Source organism: Phocoena sinus, chromosome 21, assembly GCF_008692025.1.
Source record: "Phocoena sinus isolate mPhoSin1 chromosome 21, mPhoSin1.pri, whole genome shotgun sequence".
Lineage (NCBI taxonomy): Eukaryota > Metazoa > Chordata > Mammalia > Artiodactyla > Phocoenidae > Phocoena > Phocoena sinus.
Genome location: NC_045783.1, coordinates 35,718,612 through 35,735,955, shown reverse-complemented (window position 1 = coordinate 35,735,955; position 17,344 = coordinate 35,718,612). Strand labels below are relative to the sequence as shown.

Below are 17,344 nucleotides of genomic sequence, written 5' to 3'. Positions count from 1 at the left end.
CTCCTACTGAAGGCTGGCAGAAGACCTCAGACCTCCCAAAAGGCAAGAAACTCCCCACGTACCTGGGTAGGGCAAAAGAAAAAACAGAGACAAAAGAATAAGGACGGCACCTGCACCAGAGGGAGGGAGCTGTGAAGGAGGAAAAGTTTCCACACACTAGGAAGCCCCTCCACGGGCGGAGACTGCGGGAGGCGGAGGGGGAGTTTCGGGACCGCGGAGTAGTGCACAGCGACGGGTGCGGAGGGCAAAGCGGGGAGATTCCTGCACAGACGATCGGTGCCCGACCAGCACTCACCAACCCGAGAGGCTTGTCTGCTCACCCGCCGGGGCGGGCGGGGGCTGCGAGCTGAGGCTCGGGTTTTGTTTTGGACGGAGCTCAGGGAGAGGACTGGGGTTGGCGGCTTGAACATAGCCTGAAGGGGTTAGTGCACCACGACTAGCCGGGAGGGAGTTCGGGGAAAAGCCTGCACCTGCCGAAGAGGCAAGAGACTTTTTCTTCCCTCTTTGTTTCCTGGCGCGCGAGGAGAGGGGCTTAAGAGCGCTGCTTAAAGGATCTCCAGAGACGGGCGCGAGCCGCGGCTAAAAGCGCGAACCCCAGAGACGGGCGCGAGACGCGGCTAAAAGCGCGAACCCCAGAGACGGGCGCGAGCCGCGGCTAAAACCGCGGACCCCAGAGACGGGCGGGAGACGCTGAGGCTGCTGCTGCCGCCACCAAGGGGCCTGTGTGCGAGCACAGGTCACTCTCCACACCCCTCTTCCGCGGAGCCTGTGCAGCCCGCCACTGCCAGGTTCCCGGGATCCAGGGACAACTTCCCCCGGGAGTACGCACAGCGGGCCTCAGGCTGGTGCAACGTCACGCCGGCCTCTGCCGCAACGTCACGCCGCCTCTGCCGCCGCAGGCCCGCCCGCACGCAGTGCCCCTCCTTCCCCCATCCCCCAACCCCCGGCCTGAGTGAGCCGGAGGCCCCGAATCAGCGGTTCCTTTAACCCCGTCCTGTCTGAGCGAAAAAACAGACGCCCTCCAGCGACCTACACGCAGAGGCAGGGCCAAATCCAAAGCTGAGCTCCTGTGAGCTGTGAGAACAAAGAAGAGAAAGGGAAATCTCTCCCAGCAGCCACAGAAGTAGTGGATTAAAGCTCCACAATCAACTTGATGTACCTGCATCTGTGGAATACCTTAATAGACAAGGAATGATCCCAAATTGAAGAGGTGGAATTTAGGAGCAAGATCTATGATTTTTTTCCCTTTTCCTCTTTTTGTGAATGTGTACGTGTACGCTTCTGTGTGAGATCTTGTCTGTATACTCTTGCTTCCACCATTTGTCCTAGGGCTCTATCCGTCCATGATTTTTTTTTTAAAAATTCTTTTCTTAATAATTAAGTTTAATTGTAATAACTTTATTATACTTTACCTTCGTTCTTTCTTTCTTTCCTTCCTTCCTTCCCTCCTTTAGACAACGAACCACCCAAATTGAGGAAGTGGTCTCTGGGAGCAGGATTTATGATTTTTCCCCCTTTACCTCTTTTTGTTAAGGTGTATGTGTATGCTTCTGTGTAAGATTTTCTCTGTATAGCTTTGCTTCCAACATTTGTCCTAAGGTTCTATCCGTCCATTTTTTTTTTTCTAAATATTTTTTAATTCAATAACTATACTATACTTTGTTTTATTTTTACTGTATCATCTTTCTGTCTTTTTCCTTCTTTCCCTCCTTCCTTCCTTCCTCCACCCTCCCTCCCTCCCTCCTTTCTTTCCTTCTTTGCTTCTTTCTTCCTTCTTCCTTTCCTCCTTTCCTTCTTTCTTTACTCATACTTCTACTAATTCTCTCTACATTTTCTCCCTTTTATTCTGAGCCGTGTGGATGAAAGGCTCTTGGTGCTCCAGCCAGGAGTCAGGGCTCTGCCTCTGAGGTAGGAGAGCCAACTTCAGGACACTGGTCACAGAGACCTCCCAGCTCCACATAATATTAAACGGTGGAAATATCCCAGAGACCTCCATCTTAACACCAGCACCCAGCTTCACTCAACGACCAGCAAGCCACAGTGCTGGACAACCTATGCCAAACAACTAGCAAAACAGGAACACAACCCCACCCATTAGCAGAGAGGCTGCCTAAAAATCATAATAAGGCCACAGACACCCCAAAACACACCACCAGACGTGAACCTGCCCACTAGAGAGACAAGATCCAGCCTCATCCAGCACAACACAGGCACTAGTCACCTCCACCAGGAAGCCTGCACAACCCACTGAAACAACCTTAGCCACTGGAGACAGACATCAAAAACAACGGGAACTACGAAAGTGCAGCCTGCAAAAAGGAGACCCTAAACACAGTAAGATAAGCAAAATGGGAAGACAGAAAAACACACAGCAGATGAAGGAGCAAGATAAAAACCCACCAGACCTAACAAATGAAGAGGAAATAGGCAATCTACCTGAAAAAGAATTCAGAATAATGATAGTAAGGATGATCCGAAATCTTGGAAGTATAATGGACAAAATGCAAGAAACAGTTAACAAGGACCTACAAGAACTAAAGATGAAACAAGCAACGATGAACAGTGCAATAAATGAAATTAAAACCACTCTAGATAGGATCAATAGCAGAATAACTGAGGCAGAAGAACGGATAAGTGACCTGGAAGATAAAATAGTGGAAATAACTACTGCAGAGCAGAATAAAGAAAAAAGAATGAAAAGAACTGAGGACAGTCTCAGAGACCTCTGGGACAACATGAAACGCAACCAACATTCGAATTATAGGGGTTCCAGAAGAAGAAGAAAGAAAGAAAGGGACTGAGAAAATATTTGAAGAGATTATAGTTTGAAAACTTCCCTAATATGGGAAAGGAAATAGTTAATCAAGTCCAGGAAGCACAGAGAGTCCCCATACAGGATAAATACAAGGAGAAACACGCCAAGACACATATTAATCAAACTGTCAAAAATTAAATACAAAGAAAGCATATTAAAAGCAGCAAGGGAAAAACAACAAATAACACACAAGGGAATCCCCATGAGGTTAACAGTTGATCTCTCAGCAGAAACCCTACAAGCCAGAAGGGAGTGGCAGGACATACTGAAAGTGATGAAGGAGAAAAGCCTGCAACCAAGACTACTCTACCCAGCAAGGATCTCATTCAGATTTGATGGAGAAATTAAAACCTTTACAGACAAGCAAAAGCTGAGAGAGTTCAACACCACCAAACCAGCTTTACAACAAATGCTAAAGGAACTTCTCTAGACACGAAACACAAGAGAAGGAAACGACCTATAGTAGCGAACCCGAAACAATATAGAAAATGGGAATAGGAACATACATATCGATAATTACCTTAAATGTAAATGGAATAAATGCTCCCACCAAAAGACACAGATTGGCTGAATGGATACAAAAACAAGACCCTTATATATGCTGTCTAAAAGAGACCCACTTCAGACCTAGAGACACATACAGACTGAAAGTAAGGGGATGGAAAAAGATATTCCATGCAAATGGAAACCAAAAGAAAGCTGGAGTAGCAATTCTTATATCAGACAAAATAGACTTTAAAATAAGGACTATTAAAAGGGACAAAGAAGGACACTACATAATGATCAAGGGATCGATCCAAGAAGAAGATATAACAATTGTAAATATTTATGCACCCAACATAGGAGCACCTCAATACATAAGGAAAATACTAACAACCATAAAAGGGGAGATCAACAGTAACACATTCATAGTAGGGGACTTTAACACCCCACTTTTCAACCCATGGACAGATCATCCAAAATGAAAATAAATAAGGAAACACAAGCTTTAAATGATACATTAAACAAGATGGACTTAATTGATATTTATAGGACACTCCATCCAAAAACAACAGAATACACATTTTTCTCAAGTGCTCATGGAACATTCTCCAGGAGAGATCATATCTTGGGTCACAAATCAAGCCTTGGTAAATTTAAGAAAACTGAAATTGTATCAAGTACCTTTCTGACCACAACGCCATGAGACTAGATATCAATTACAGGAAAAGATCTGTAAAAAATACAAACACATGGAGGCTAAACAATACACTACTTAATAATGAAGTGATCACTGAAGAAATCAATGAGGAAATAAAAAAATACCTAGAAACAAATGACAATGGAGACACAACGACCCAAAACCTATGGGATGCAGCAAAAGCAGTTCTAAGGGGGAAGTTTATAGCAATACAAGCCCACCTTAAGAAGCAGGAAACATCTCGAATAAACAACCTAACCTTGCACCTCAAGCAATTAGAGAAAGAAGAACAAAAAAAACCCCAAAGCTAGCAGAAGGAAAGAAATCATAAAAATCAGATCAGAAATAAATGAAAAAGAAATGAAGGAGACGATAGCAAAGATCAATAAAACTAAAAGCTGGTTTTTTGAGAAGATAAACAAAATAGATAAACCGCTAGCCAGACTCATCAAGAAAAAAAGGGAGAAGACTCAAATCAATAGAATTAGAAATGAAAAAGGAGAAGTAACAACTGACACTGCAGAAATAAAAAAGATCATGAGAGATTACTACAAGCAACTCTATGCCAATAAAATGGACAATCTGGAAGAACTGGACAAATTCTTAGAAATGCACAATCTGCCAAGCCTGAATCAGGAAGAAATAGAAAATATGAACAGACCAATCACAAGCACTGAAATTGAAAATGTGATTAAAAACCTTCCAACAAACAAAAGCCCAGGACCAGATGGCTTCACAGGTGAATTCTATCAACCGTTTAGAGAAGAGCTAACACCTATCCTTCTCGAACTCTTCCAAAATATAGCAGAGGGAGGAACACTCCCAAATTCCTTCTACGAGGCCACCATCACCTTGATACCAAAACCAGACAAGGATGTCACAAAGAAAGAAAATGACAGGCCAATATCACTGATGAACATAGATGCAAAAATCCTCAACAAAATACTAGCAAACAGAATCCAACAGCACATTAAAAGGATCATACGCCATGATCAAGTGGGGTTTATTCCAGGAATGCAAGGATTCTTCAATATACGCAAAGCTATCAATGTGATAAACCATATTAACAAATTGAAGGAGAAAAACCATATGATCATCTCAATAGATGCAGAGAAAGCTTTCGACAAAATTCAACACCCACTTATGATAAAAATCCTCCAGAAAGTAGGCATAGAGGGAACTTTCCTCAACATAATAAAGGCCATATATGACAAGCCCACAGCAAACATCAGCCTCAATGGTGAAAAACTGAAAGCATTTCCACTAAGATCAGGAACAAGACAAGGTTGCCCACTCTCACCACTCTTATTCAACATAGTTTTGGAAGTTTTAGCCACAGCAATCAGAGAAGAAAAGGAAATAAAAGGAATCCAAATGGGAAAAGAAGAAGTAAAGCTGTCACTGTTTGCAGATGACATGATACTATACATAGAGAATCCTAAAGATGCTACCAGAAAACTACTAGAGCCAATCAATGAATTTGGTAAAATAGCAGGATACAAAATTAATGCACAGAAATCTCTGGCATTCCTATATACTAATGATGAAAAATCTGAAAGTGAAATCAAGAAAACACTCCCATTTACCATTGCAACAAACAGAATAAAATATCTAGGAATAAACCTACCTAAGGAGACAAAAGACCTGTATGCAGAAAATTATAAGACACTGATGAAAGAAATTAAAGATGATACAAATAGATGGAGAGATATACCATGTTCTTGGATTGGAAGAATCAACATTGTGAAAATGACTCTACTACACAAAGCAATCTACAGATTCAATGCAATCCCTATCAAACTACCACTGGCATTTTTCACAGAACTAGAACAAAAAATTTCGCAATTTGTATGGAAACACAAAAGACCCCGAATAGCGAAAGCAATCTTGAGAACGAAAAAAGGAGCTGGAGGAATCAGGCTCCCTGACTTCAGACTATATTACAAAGCAACAGTAATCAAGACAGTATGGTACTGGCACAAAAACAGAAAGATAGATCAGTGGAACAGGATAGAAAGCCCAGAGATAAATGCACGCACATATGGACACCTTATCTTTGATAAAGGTGGCAGAAATGTACAGTGGAGAAAGGACAGCCTCTTCAATAAATGGTGCTGGGAAAACTGGACAGGTACATGTAAAAGTATGAGATTAGATCACTCCCTAACACCATACACAAAAATAAGCTCAAAATGGATTAAAGACCTAAATGTAAGGCCAGAAACTATCAAACTCTTAGAAGAAAACATAGGAAGAACACTCTATGACATAAATCACAGCAAGATCCTTTCTGACCCACCTCCTAGAGTAATGGAAATAAAAACAAAAATAAACAAATGGGACCTAATGAAACTTCAAAGCTTTTGCACAGCAAAGGAAACCATAATCAAGACCAAAAGACAACCCTCAGAATTGGAGAAAACATTTGCAAATGAAGCAACTGACAAAGGATTAATCTCCAAAATTTACAAGCAGCTCATGCAGCTCAATAACAAAAAAACAAACAACCCCATCCAAAAATGGGCAGAAGACCTAAATAGACATTTCTCCAAAGAAGATATACAGACTGCCAACAAACACATGAAAGAATGCTCAACATCATTAATCATTAGAGAAATGCAAATCAAAACTACAATGAGATATCATCTCACACCAGTCAGAATGGCCATCATCAAAAAATCTATAAACAATAAATGCTGGAGAGGGTGTGGAGAAAAGGGGACACTCTTGCACTGCTGGTGGGAATGTGAAATGGTTCAGCCACTATGGAGAACAGTATGGAGGTTCCTTAAAAAACTACAAATAGAATTACCATATGACCCAGCAATCCCACTACTGGGCATATACCCTGAGAAAACCAAAATTCAAAAGAGTCATGTACCAAAATGTTCATTGCAGCTCTATTTACAATAGCCCGGAGATGGAAACAACCTAAGCACCCATCATCGGATGAATGGATAAAGAAGATGTGGCACATATACACAATGGAATATTACTCAGCCTTAAAAAGAAATGAAATTGAGCTATTTGTAATGAGATGGATAGACCTAGAGTCTGTCATACAGAGTGAAGTAAGTCAGAAAGAAAAAGACAAATACCGTATGCTAACACATATATATGGAATTTAAGGGAAAAAAATGTCATGAAGAACCTAGGGGTAAGACAGGAATAAAGACGCAGACCTACTGGAGAACGGACTTGAGGATATGGGGAGGGGGAAGGGTGAGTTTTGACAGGGCGAGAGAGAGTCATGGACATATACACACTAACAAACGTAGTAAGGTAGATAGCTGGGGGGAAGCAGCCGCAAGGCACAGGGATATTAGCTCGGTGCTTTGTGACAGCCTGGAAGGGTGGGATGGGTGAGTGGGAGGGAGGGAGATGCAAGAGGGAAGACATATGGGAACATATGTATATGTATAGCTGATTCACTTTGTTATAAAGCAGAAACTAACACACCATTGTAAGCAATTATACCCCAATAAAGATGTTTAAAAAAAAAAATACATGCAGAAACAAAAGCACATTATATATGTCACACTCGTAACTTATATGTGGACAAATTTAGGACACATTATACAGTGCCTCAGGGTGGAATGGTGAATGGGACTGAAGATGGGGAAGAAATTTAGGGGCCTCATGGAAATTCATGAGGAAATGCTGTCATAACCTGAGGGAGTGACTTAAAATATCCATCTCCTTCTACTCCTCTAGGTTAATGAACCTGCTTTTCCTGGATCCCCTTAAAACCCTAACTTCCCACGTTACACTTAGGATATCTGGATTCAGCCACCCTAAGAGTAGGAACTGTATGGATTACAAGGTCACTCCACTCTCAGTCTGGTGCCAGGTCTCGCCAGAGTACATTTGAACAAGCGGTGCACAAGGACAACCCAAGTTCCACGACTACATTTCCCAGAGCGCCCTGGTGATTCTAACAAGATTCAAGGGGTGGAGCAGTTTGCAAACCAATGAGGTCTCTTCCTGGGCTTGTCCAGGAAGTGGGAAGATGGCAGTCAGCCCGGTTCCTGGTTGTGGGACCCAGGGGAGCTCGGTAAGTGACATGTTGTGCTTTGAAATAGGGGTTTAATCCTATTCAAATGTGAGTCCAGGAGACTAGATACTACACACACCAGAATGTCAGGTCCTAAGCCAGTTCAGAACGTTTGGCTGACATATAACTTGAAATCTTATGCTGTAATTACTGTACAGGATAATGGAGGAGATAACACACCCCAGTTCAAACTGTCGGGGTTAATGCCAAAAGCTCAGCTTCTCTGTATGCCGGTGCCAAATCAGATCTTGGAGACAGAGTTTTGGGTGAAGTAGAAAAGGAGAGCTTTATTACTTTGCCAGGCAAAGGGGTACACAACAGCTCCTGCCTCGAAAAAACTATGTGTCTCAACCCAGAAGATTTGATAAGGAGTTTTATAACTCCTTATCAAAGGAGTTATCAAAGGGTGGGGTTGCGGACAAGATGAGGATGTGTGTAGGGTCTCAGGTGGTAAGTCTTCTAATCTTGATGAGCGTCTCTGGTCCCTTTAATCTTGCTTTGGGTGGTTTCTTGCCTGCCCCTCCTTTGATTAGCAACTGTTTGAATCTGCCCTCTGGAACTCAGGGAAGGTCATGGAGGCTGTAGTCTTGCTGACAAGAAATCGGGGACAAAAATAAAAGGCCAAGCCTCCATACCTGGGTACCTCACAGGGCCCTGCTCAGTTTCAGGGTTAGAGTAACAGCCATGTGACATCCCAGGTGTGAGGACTTAGGCAGGTCATTTAAGCATCTCTAAAAGTCCAGTTTATCCCTCAGAAGATTGGAGCTAATAAGAGAGCTTACTTTAAAGTTTGTTGCGAGGATGAAAGTATATAAAATATAGCTAATGTGTACAACACGTGATTCAGGGGACAGGATTTCCCTCTTGGATAGTTGAAACAGCAATGTCCACCTTCTCTGTCCCCACCTGGGTGTGTCCCAAAGGGCCCAGTTAGTCCTGCAGTCATCAAAATTCATGATCACTCTTGCTCCTCCTGCATTAGCTGATCAGAAATTCTCTAATGATCATCCCTAAACTCCAGGGAGGCTGTGTTGTGTTTGTCTGCACAGTTTAAGGGAATTCTTGAGGACATTTTATCCTGATGGAAGGAAGACCCTAAGGGGAAGGTCTTCAGGAGCCATAAATGACAAGAACCAGCTCTTTCACTGTCAGGCAGGCTGAGGACACCACTCCCTGAGCACAAATGTTTAGAATTCCACAGGAGAGAGGAGCTTGTGGAGGCTGACAGCCCCAGAGCAAGGGGTCTGTGGGCTCTCCCCTCCGGACTTTGCTCCCTTGCCCTGGCCCGATGCCCACAACAACAACACGCCTGTTGGCTCTTCTTTGATGAACTGACCTTTCCCTTCCCCCAAGTCACAGTTTTAGTTCCTCACCACAAAGTGGCTGACCCTACCCCCTCTCACTCAGAAGGAAGTTGTTAACTGCCAACTATGTATATAGCTGCATCCTGCCCAGAGACTTATTTTGTTTGCCCTTTACAGGTTTAAATAGTTCAGAGCCAACTTTAAAAATAGGCAGATTTCACCCACAACTTTGAGTTTCTGCTCCTCAAGACGGGGAAAAAAAGAGAAACAAAGAAACGTTCAGAACTTCCTGCTGCCTGGGTGTAACTTTTTTTTTTTTTGGCTGTTTTCCATGGGCCTTCTGTGCAGTAAGCACTGTGAAGGACGGTCTGTGGGCACGGCTTGCATGGCAATTTCTCTTGTTTTCATCCAGAAGATCACTGGGCTGGCCACTTGTCCCTGGGGGTGGGTTGGGTTGTGGTGTCCTTGCAGTGAGCCTCGGCACCAGAAAAAGGTAAGTAAAGGGAAGAGATGGGAAGGGAAGGGAAAGGGAAGGAGAGGAAAAGAAAATCACAGCATATAGAATGAAAAGCCACTTAGAAGTACCTCTTAAAATTCTACTATTCATTTGGACAGTTCTAATGCTAGGCATATACCCAATGAATTGAAAACAGATACAGAGAAAAGTACTTGACCACAAATGTTCTCAGCAGCACTGTTCACAGCAGCCAAAGGTGGAGCGGAACATAGAGACAGGACGTAGACTGGTGGTTGCCAGAGGCTGGAGGAAATGTGGAGTAACTGCTTCATGAGTTTGGGGTTTTACTGGGGGTAGTGATATATTTTGGAACTAGATAGAAGTCGTGGTTGTGCAAAGTTGTGAATGTACCAAATGACACGGAATTGTTCACTTTAAATGGTTTATTTAGGTCACGTAAATTTCACATCAATTTTTATAAATCTGTTGTCATGACAGATATGCTGGCAGTAGGTACAGAAAGTTCCACCTCTGTCCAAATGTGTATTTATGCTGCTTGTAGCCCTGAGTGTGTCATCAGCATTTCACTCCCTTCCCTTGGGCCCTCATTTTAGTTCCTGAAGCATAAAACAGAGGACTCCATTCCTTCCCTCAAAAGGAGGTTTTTTTTGTTTTTGTTTTTTTAATATCAACTCCCTAGTACTTCTGTCCCAGAGACTTATTTTGTTTGGCTTTTCTATCTTCAGCTGAGCAGCTGTGTTCCCTCTGGGCCTGCTTGGTAGTCCTCACAATACCTGCCTGAATCTGAGAGCTTTAGCTCAGAGGCCTGGCTGAGCTGCAGGCCTTCAGTACATAAAGCCCTGTTGTCCAATGGCCTCTGAGTAGGGCTAGCCTAGCAGCTCCCTTTCCAGCCAGAAATCAAGCAGATGCCCACCTGCCCTGGGGTCAGGGAGAGTTGTAGTGTCAATCCAGTGGGATGCCATATCCTTCACTGAGACAGAGAAAAGGAAAAAGAAAGAAAGGTATTGGAAATAAACACAAACACCACACACACACACACACACACACACACACACACAGAGACAAAGAAAAGCCACTCACTAGCACTCCTTAAGGCTCTTTTATTCAGTCGTGCCAGAAGTTCAGGAAGTAGGTATAGAAGATTTCGTCTCAGTCCATAACTGTACTTGTGGTGGCAGCATCTCAGGGGTGAACTACCTCTGGATCAACCTATTTTTAATTCTTCTATTTTAGGCTTTTGCTTACAACTTTATTTGGGGAATGAATAAGGGTTTCTTTAGTTGAAAAATAAAAAATAAAATAATAAAAATGAAATAAGATAAGATAAAATAAAATAGAAAAACACTGCTCTACATGAAAGAGGTAGAGACCCTAGACTGGGAGCTGGACAATGAGTTCTTCATATTGACCTGCTCTCCAGGGCTACATCAAAAAGGTAATTTGTAACTGAAGTACTATGTCACTTAGGGATAAATCAAAGCAGCCAGTTGACTATTGACCATTCAACAAAATAACAAGCATTCATTTGGTGACAGAAGAAGTCTCTTTTGCCTGACTTTCAAGGCCCTCTGGAAGTTTCCTCATCCCTTACATCTTACCTTTCTTTCATACAGCTCTCCAAAATGACCACTGATATGACTTGTCAGGTTCCCCAGATTTAGACGCTGAGGCCAGGACTATGTGCAAGTGGCTTATGATGTGCTCCTGGGAGAACTCCAGTGCCAGCTTGAATGTGAATTATAACTCAAAGTCTTTCCAGACTCAAGGCAAGGCAGCTGAGTTTTCAGAACATCTCACCAGTAAGTCACTGATGCAGGTCTGCCCTGGCAGGACATGAAATCCCTGGCACTTCCAATTTTCACATAGGAAGGCAAAGCAGCTCCAGGAACCCCCAAGAAGTCTTCCAAAGAGTCCACAATGCAGCTCCTTGAGCACAAGGACACAGAAGCCATGCTAGTCAGAGGCAAAGAAAAGTGGTCAAAGACATCTAAGGTTTCTGGGTGGCTTAAAGACAGCATTCTCCCCACATTAGCCTCAGTCCTGAATCCTCACCAATGCCATGTGCCCTCTCAAGGTACCCTGAGCATGCTCTGTTCTTTACCCTCTGTACCTGAGGCAGAAATCTATATGTCTGATGGCTTCCATTACATCACATTTTAAAAATGTTTTTAAACTACTTTAGCCAAATTCTCATAACATTTCTACTCTTTGTTCTATATTAAAAAGAAACAGTTCCTTATATATGGTTCTGTATCCACCTTTGATTTCTTTCTTGAATATAGTTTACAGGTGAGATGTCTGGCTGTAGTGGAGCTTGGACTCCAATCTTTCCAGTGAATACGAGGGAAGGTGACTGATGACAAGAGATACTTTAATGGCTGATCTTCTGTATATCGGTGGTTCTTCTTCCTTTCCAGTGACACCATACATTAAGAACACTGCGTTATTTTTCTACCCCAATATCCCCAATTATACTTTACACATAAAGGAAGACCGTGTGTTACCATTACATATTGGTCTTTGTTATGTTTGGTAATTCTTGTAGTAGCAATCAGGGACACAGAACATGATTCACCCCTCCTAACTGATCCTAGGGCAACTAATCATCTGACTGGTTCCTTCTGAGCTCCCTTGTGCTGACTTCCACAACCTCCAGGCTCAGAACCCATCAGTGTTGCTGTCATTTCCTGTGGTTGCACTTGCTACACCCTCCCCTATGCAACCCAGATGTCCACTTTACTCTTCAGTTCTTTCCCTTCTATTTTGTGATTTTTAGGTACTTTTCACAACTCATGTAACACTAAACTATCTTTTTGTTTTCAAAGGAAGTCACAGTATACATTTTACTATCCCTTCTATTATTTCTAGAGTTCAGTCCAGGAGAAAGGAATTTCTGAGACTTCTGAATTAAAATTGAACATCAACTTGCTTCCATTTGCTTAGAAATGTTTTAAGTGCCTTTCTGGAAGTTCTCAGTAGATGCTCTAAGTGTGTTCTTTATATATCCCTTGAGTCTTCTCTAATATTAATCATGAAGCTGAAAGGAAAGGATATATCTGCACAGAAATGCTATATATCAAGAAATAAGGCTAGTTGTGTTTTCAGTTAGCTATTTTCCTGGCAACTGTTTTCTAAGTTTTGCTAGTATTTCACTGTGAATCACAACTTTAGTCATAGCAATTTATTTTGTTTAATCACAGAATACTCAAGTAATATTTCGTTACTCTTTCTGATTTATTTCACTCTGTATGACAGACTCTACGTCTATCCACATCTCTACAAATGACCCAATTTTGTTCCTTTCTATGGCTGAGTAATATTCCATTGTATATATGTACCACATCTTTTTTTTTTTTTGGAGTACACAGGCCTCTCACTGCTGTGGCCTCCCCCATTGCGGAGCACAGGCTCTGAATGCACAGGCTCAGCGGCCATGGCTCACGGGCCCAGCCGCTCCACGGCATGTGGGATCTTCCCGGACTGGGGCACGAACCCATGTCCCCTGCATCGGCAGGCGGACTCCCAACCACTGTGCCACTAGGGAAGCCCTGTGTACCACATCTTTACCCCTTCATCTGTCGATGGACATTTAGGTTAATTCCATCTCCTGGCTATGGTAAATAACGCTGCAATAAACATTGGGGTGCCTGTGTCTTTTGAAGTATGGTTTTCTCAGGGCATATGCCCAGTAGTGGGACTGTGGGGTCATATGGTAGTTTAATTTTAGTTTTTTAAGGACCCTCCATACTCTTCTCCATAGTGGCTGAATCAATTTACATTCACACCAACAGTGCAAGAGTGTTCCTTTTCTCCACACCCTCTCCAGCATTTATTGTTTATAGATTCTTTTGATGATGGCCATTCTGACCGCTGTGAGGTGATACGTCATTGTAGTTTTGATCAGCATTTCTCTAAAAATTATTGAGCATCTTTTCATGTGCCTCTTGGTCATCTGTATGTCTTATTTGGAGAAATGTCTACTTAGGTCTTCTGCCCATTTTTTGACTGGGTTGTTTCTTTTTTTTGGATATTGAGGTACATGAGCCCTTTGTATATTTTGGAGATTAATCCCATGTCAGTTGCTTCATTTGCAAATATTTTCTCCCATTCTGAGTGTTGTCTTTTTATCTCATTTATGGTTTTCTTTGTTGTGCAAAAGGTTTTAAGTTTAATTAGGTCCCATTTGAGTTTTTTTTTAACATCTTTATTGGAGTATAATTGCTTTACAATGGTGTGTTAGTTTCTGCTCTATAACAGAGTGAATCAGTTATACATATACATATGTTCCCATATCTCTTCCCTCTTGTGTCTCCCGCCCTCTCACCCTCCCTATCCCACCCCTCTAGGTGGTCACAAAGCACCGAGCTGATCTCCCTGTGTTATGTGGCTGCTTCCCACTAGCTATCTAGTTTACGTTTGGTAGTATATATATGTCCATGCCACTCTCTCACTTTGTCACAGCTTACCCTTCCCCCTCCCCATATTTCCATTACTCTAGGAGGTGGGTCAAAATGGATCTTGCTGTGATTTATGTCATAGAGTGTTCTGCCTATGTTTTCCTCTAAGAGTTTTATACTTTCTGACTTTATATGTAGGTCTTTAATCCATTTTTAGTTTATTTCTGTGTATGGTGTTAGGGAGTGTTCTAATTTCATTCTTCTACATGTAGCTGTCCAGTTTTCCCAGTACCACTTATTGAAGAGGCTGTCTTTTCTCCATTGTATATTCTTTCTTCTTTGTTATAGACCATAGGTGCATGAGTTTATCTCTGGGCTTGCTATCCTGTTCCATTGCTCTATATTTCTGTTTGTGTGTCAGTACCATATTGTATTGATTACTGTAGCTTTGTAGTATAGTCTGAAGCCCAGGAGCCTGATTCCTCTAGCTCCATTTTTCTCTCTCAAGATTGCTTTGACTATTCAGAGTCTTTTTTGTTTCCATACAAATTGTAAAATAGTTTGTTCTAATTCTGTGGAAAATGCCATTGGTAATTTAATAGGGATTGCATTGAATCTGTAGACTGCTATGGGTATTATAGTCATTTTCACAATATTGATTCCTTCAGTCCAAGAAAATGGTATATCTCTCCATCTGTTTGTGTCATCTTAATTTCTTACATCAGTATCTTGTAGTTTTCTGAGTACAGGATTTTGCCTCCTTAGGTAGGTTTATTCCTAGGTATTTTATTCTTTTGGTTGCAGTGGTAAGTGGGATTGTTTCCTTAATTTCTTTTTCTGATCTTTCATTGTTAGTGTATAGGTATGCAAGATAGTTCTGTGTATTAATTTTGTGCCCTGAAACTTTACTAAATTCATTGATTAGTTCTAGAAGATTTCTGGTGGCATCTTTAGGATTTTCTATGTATAGTAGAATACCATCTGCAAACCATGAGCATTTTACTTCTTTTCCAATTTGTATTCCTTTTATTTCTTTTTCTTCTATGATTCTCATGGCTAGGACTTCCAAAACTACGTTGAATAATAGCGGCAAGAGTGGACACACTTGTCTTGTCCCTGATCTTAGAGGAAATGCTTTCAGTTTTTCACCATTGAGAATAATGTTTGCTGTGGGTTTGTCATATATGGCCTTTATTATGTTGAGGTAATTTCCCTGTATGCTCACTTTCTGGAGAGTTTTTATCATAAATTAGTCTTGAATTTTGTCAAAAGCTTTTTCAGCATCTATTGAAAGGATCATATGTTTTTTATTCTTCAATTTGTTAATATGGTGTGATTCGTGTATATTGAAGAATCCTTGCATCCCTTGGATAAATCCCACTTGGTCATGGTGTATGATGCTTTTAATGTGTTGTTGGATTTGGTTTGCTAATATTGAGGATTTTTGTGTCTATATCCATCAGTAATATTGGTCTGTAGGTTTTTTGTGATATCTTTGTCTGGTATTGGTGTCAGGGTGATGGTGGCCTCGTAGAATGAGTTTGGAAGTATTCCACCCTCTGCAATTTTTTTGGAAGAGTTTGAGAAGGATGGGTGTTAGCTCTTCTCTAAATGTTTGATAGAATCCTCCCATGAAGACTTCTGGTTCTGGACCTTTGTTTGTTGGAAGATTTTTAGTCACAGTTTCGATTTCTTTACTTGTGATTCGTCTGTTCATATTTTCTATTTCTTCTGGTTCAGTCTTGGAAGGTTGTACTTTTCTAAGAATTTGTCCATTTCTTCCAGGTTGTCCATTTTATTGGCATATAATTGCTTGTAGTAGTCTCTTCCAATCCTTTGTATTTCTGTGGTGTCAGTTGTAACTTCTCGTTTTTCATTCCTAATTTAGTTGATTTGAGTCTTCTCCCTTTTTTTCTTGAGTCTGGCTAAAGGTTTATCTTTTGTTTATCTTCTCAAAGAACCAGCTTTTAGTTTTATTGACCGTTGCTATTGTTTTCTTTGTGACATTAAGAATTAGGTTTCTAATTCCCACAAAACACCTTTCAGCATGCTTAACTTTCTGATAACACCCTCACCTGCACCAGTTTTGTTTTGGGGGTTTGTTTTTGTTGTTTGTTTTTAGATCCAAAGAACATGAAAATCCTTTTTTGACAAGGCTTAGAAACCTGACACTATCTCTTTTTTCCTCCCTCTATATGAAGGATGTATTTAAATGAATGGTGGTCAGTAAGACATTTGTCAGATATGGATATTGGGTGCTTAACTGTCTAATGTTACCATTTGAATATTATATATGATTGTAAGGCTTATGTCACTAAAGATTTTTATTCTGATTTTTCATGATCAAAATTCATATGATATTGTATAGACATGCTTTGTAGTGAACTATAGTAGCAATAATTTCTGTACATGATCTAGGATTTATTCCAGCATTTCTTTTCCTTTTTTTAAAAAAAATATTTTATTTAAATTAACAAATGATGGAAATAGAAAAGTCTACATAAAGATTTTAGAAGGAGAACTTACAGGACACAAATTTGTGATTCATTAGATGAGACACTTGGATGTGATTCCTAAAGCTTTTATTGAGCATTGCCAAATTTGTAAGCTTCATAGGGATGGACATTATATTTATAAATGCCCTTCTATAAGGGTTACTGTAGATGTGAAATTCTTGACCTTAATATCATCTTTGAAAATATTAAATTGAAAATTCTGTTAACTTATATTTTAAGAATAGGCATATTGTATTACTGCAAGAGATTTGATTTTCAGCAGAGTGCAAAGTTCTTTCAAATGCACATGTCTTTTTTTCTAATTTCATTTTGTTTTAAAGCACTTTTTAAGTGTAGTTTTCTCATTTAGTAAATGTCTAATTGAACAAAAGAGAAAGACAATAGAAATACATAGCTTATCACCATTAACCTATGGGTGGGATTCTTTGTACCATGTCACCTCAGGCCATGTCATCTTACCAATAGTAATGTACCACTATTACAATTAGTGTCCATACTAGATTAGAACTCTGGTAACAGGGGACAGAAATTTTTTTCTACATCGGATTTTACGAAATACAGACTTTTGGGGGTGGGGTGCTCACCTTACCAGAGAGTCAA

The 17,344-nt window shown here is 41.0% G+C and overlaps 1 protein-coding gene across 7 annotated transcripts in view; it reads left to right on the top strand.

Annotated features, from left to right (window-relative positions):
- The first annotated feature begins 7,976 nt into the window (after positions 1-7,976).
- LOC116746861 (arylamine N-acetyltransferase 1) overlaps positions 7,977-17,344 on the top strand; it is an 80,968-nt gene continuing 71,600 nt past the window's right edge. For 2 of the 7 annotated variants that reach the window (XR_004347901.1, XR_004347900.1), the window contains exon 1: positions 8,003-8,049. The gene's annotated coding sequence lies outside the window, so the exon portion shown is untranslated. Of the gene's footprint in view, positions 8,050-9,322; positions 9,847-11,340; positions 11,631-17,344 lie in introns of those variants that run through there. The other 5 variants (XM_032618615.1, XM_032618616.1, XM_032618612.1 and 2 more) reach the window with 5 other exon arrangements.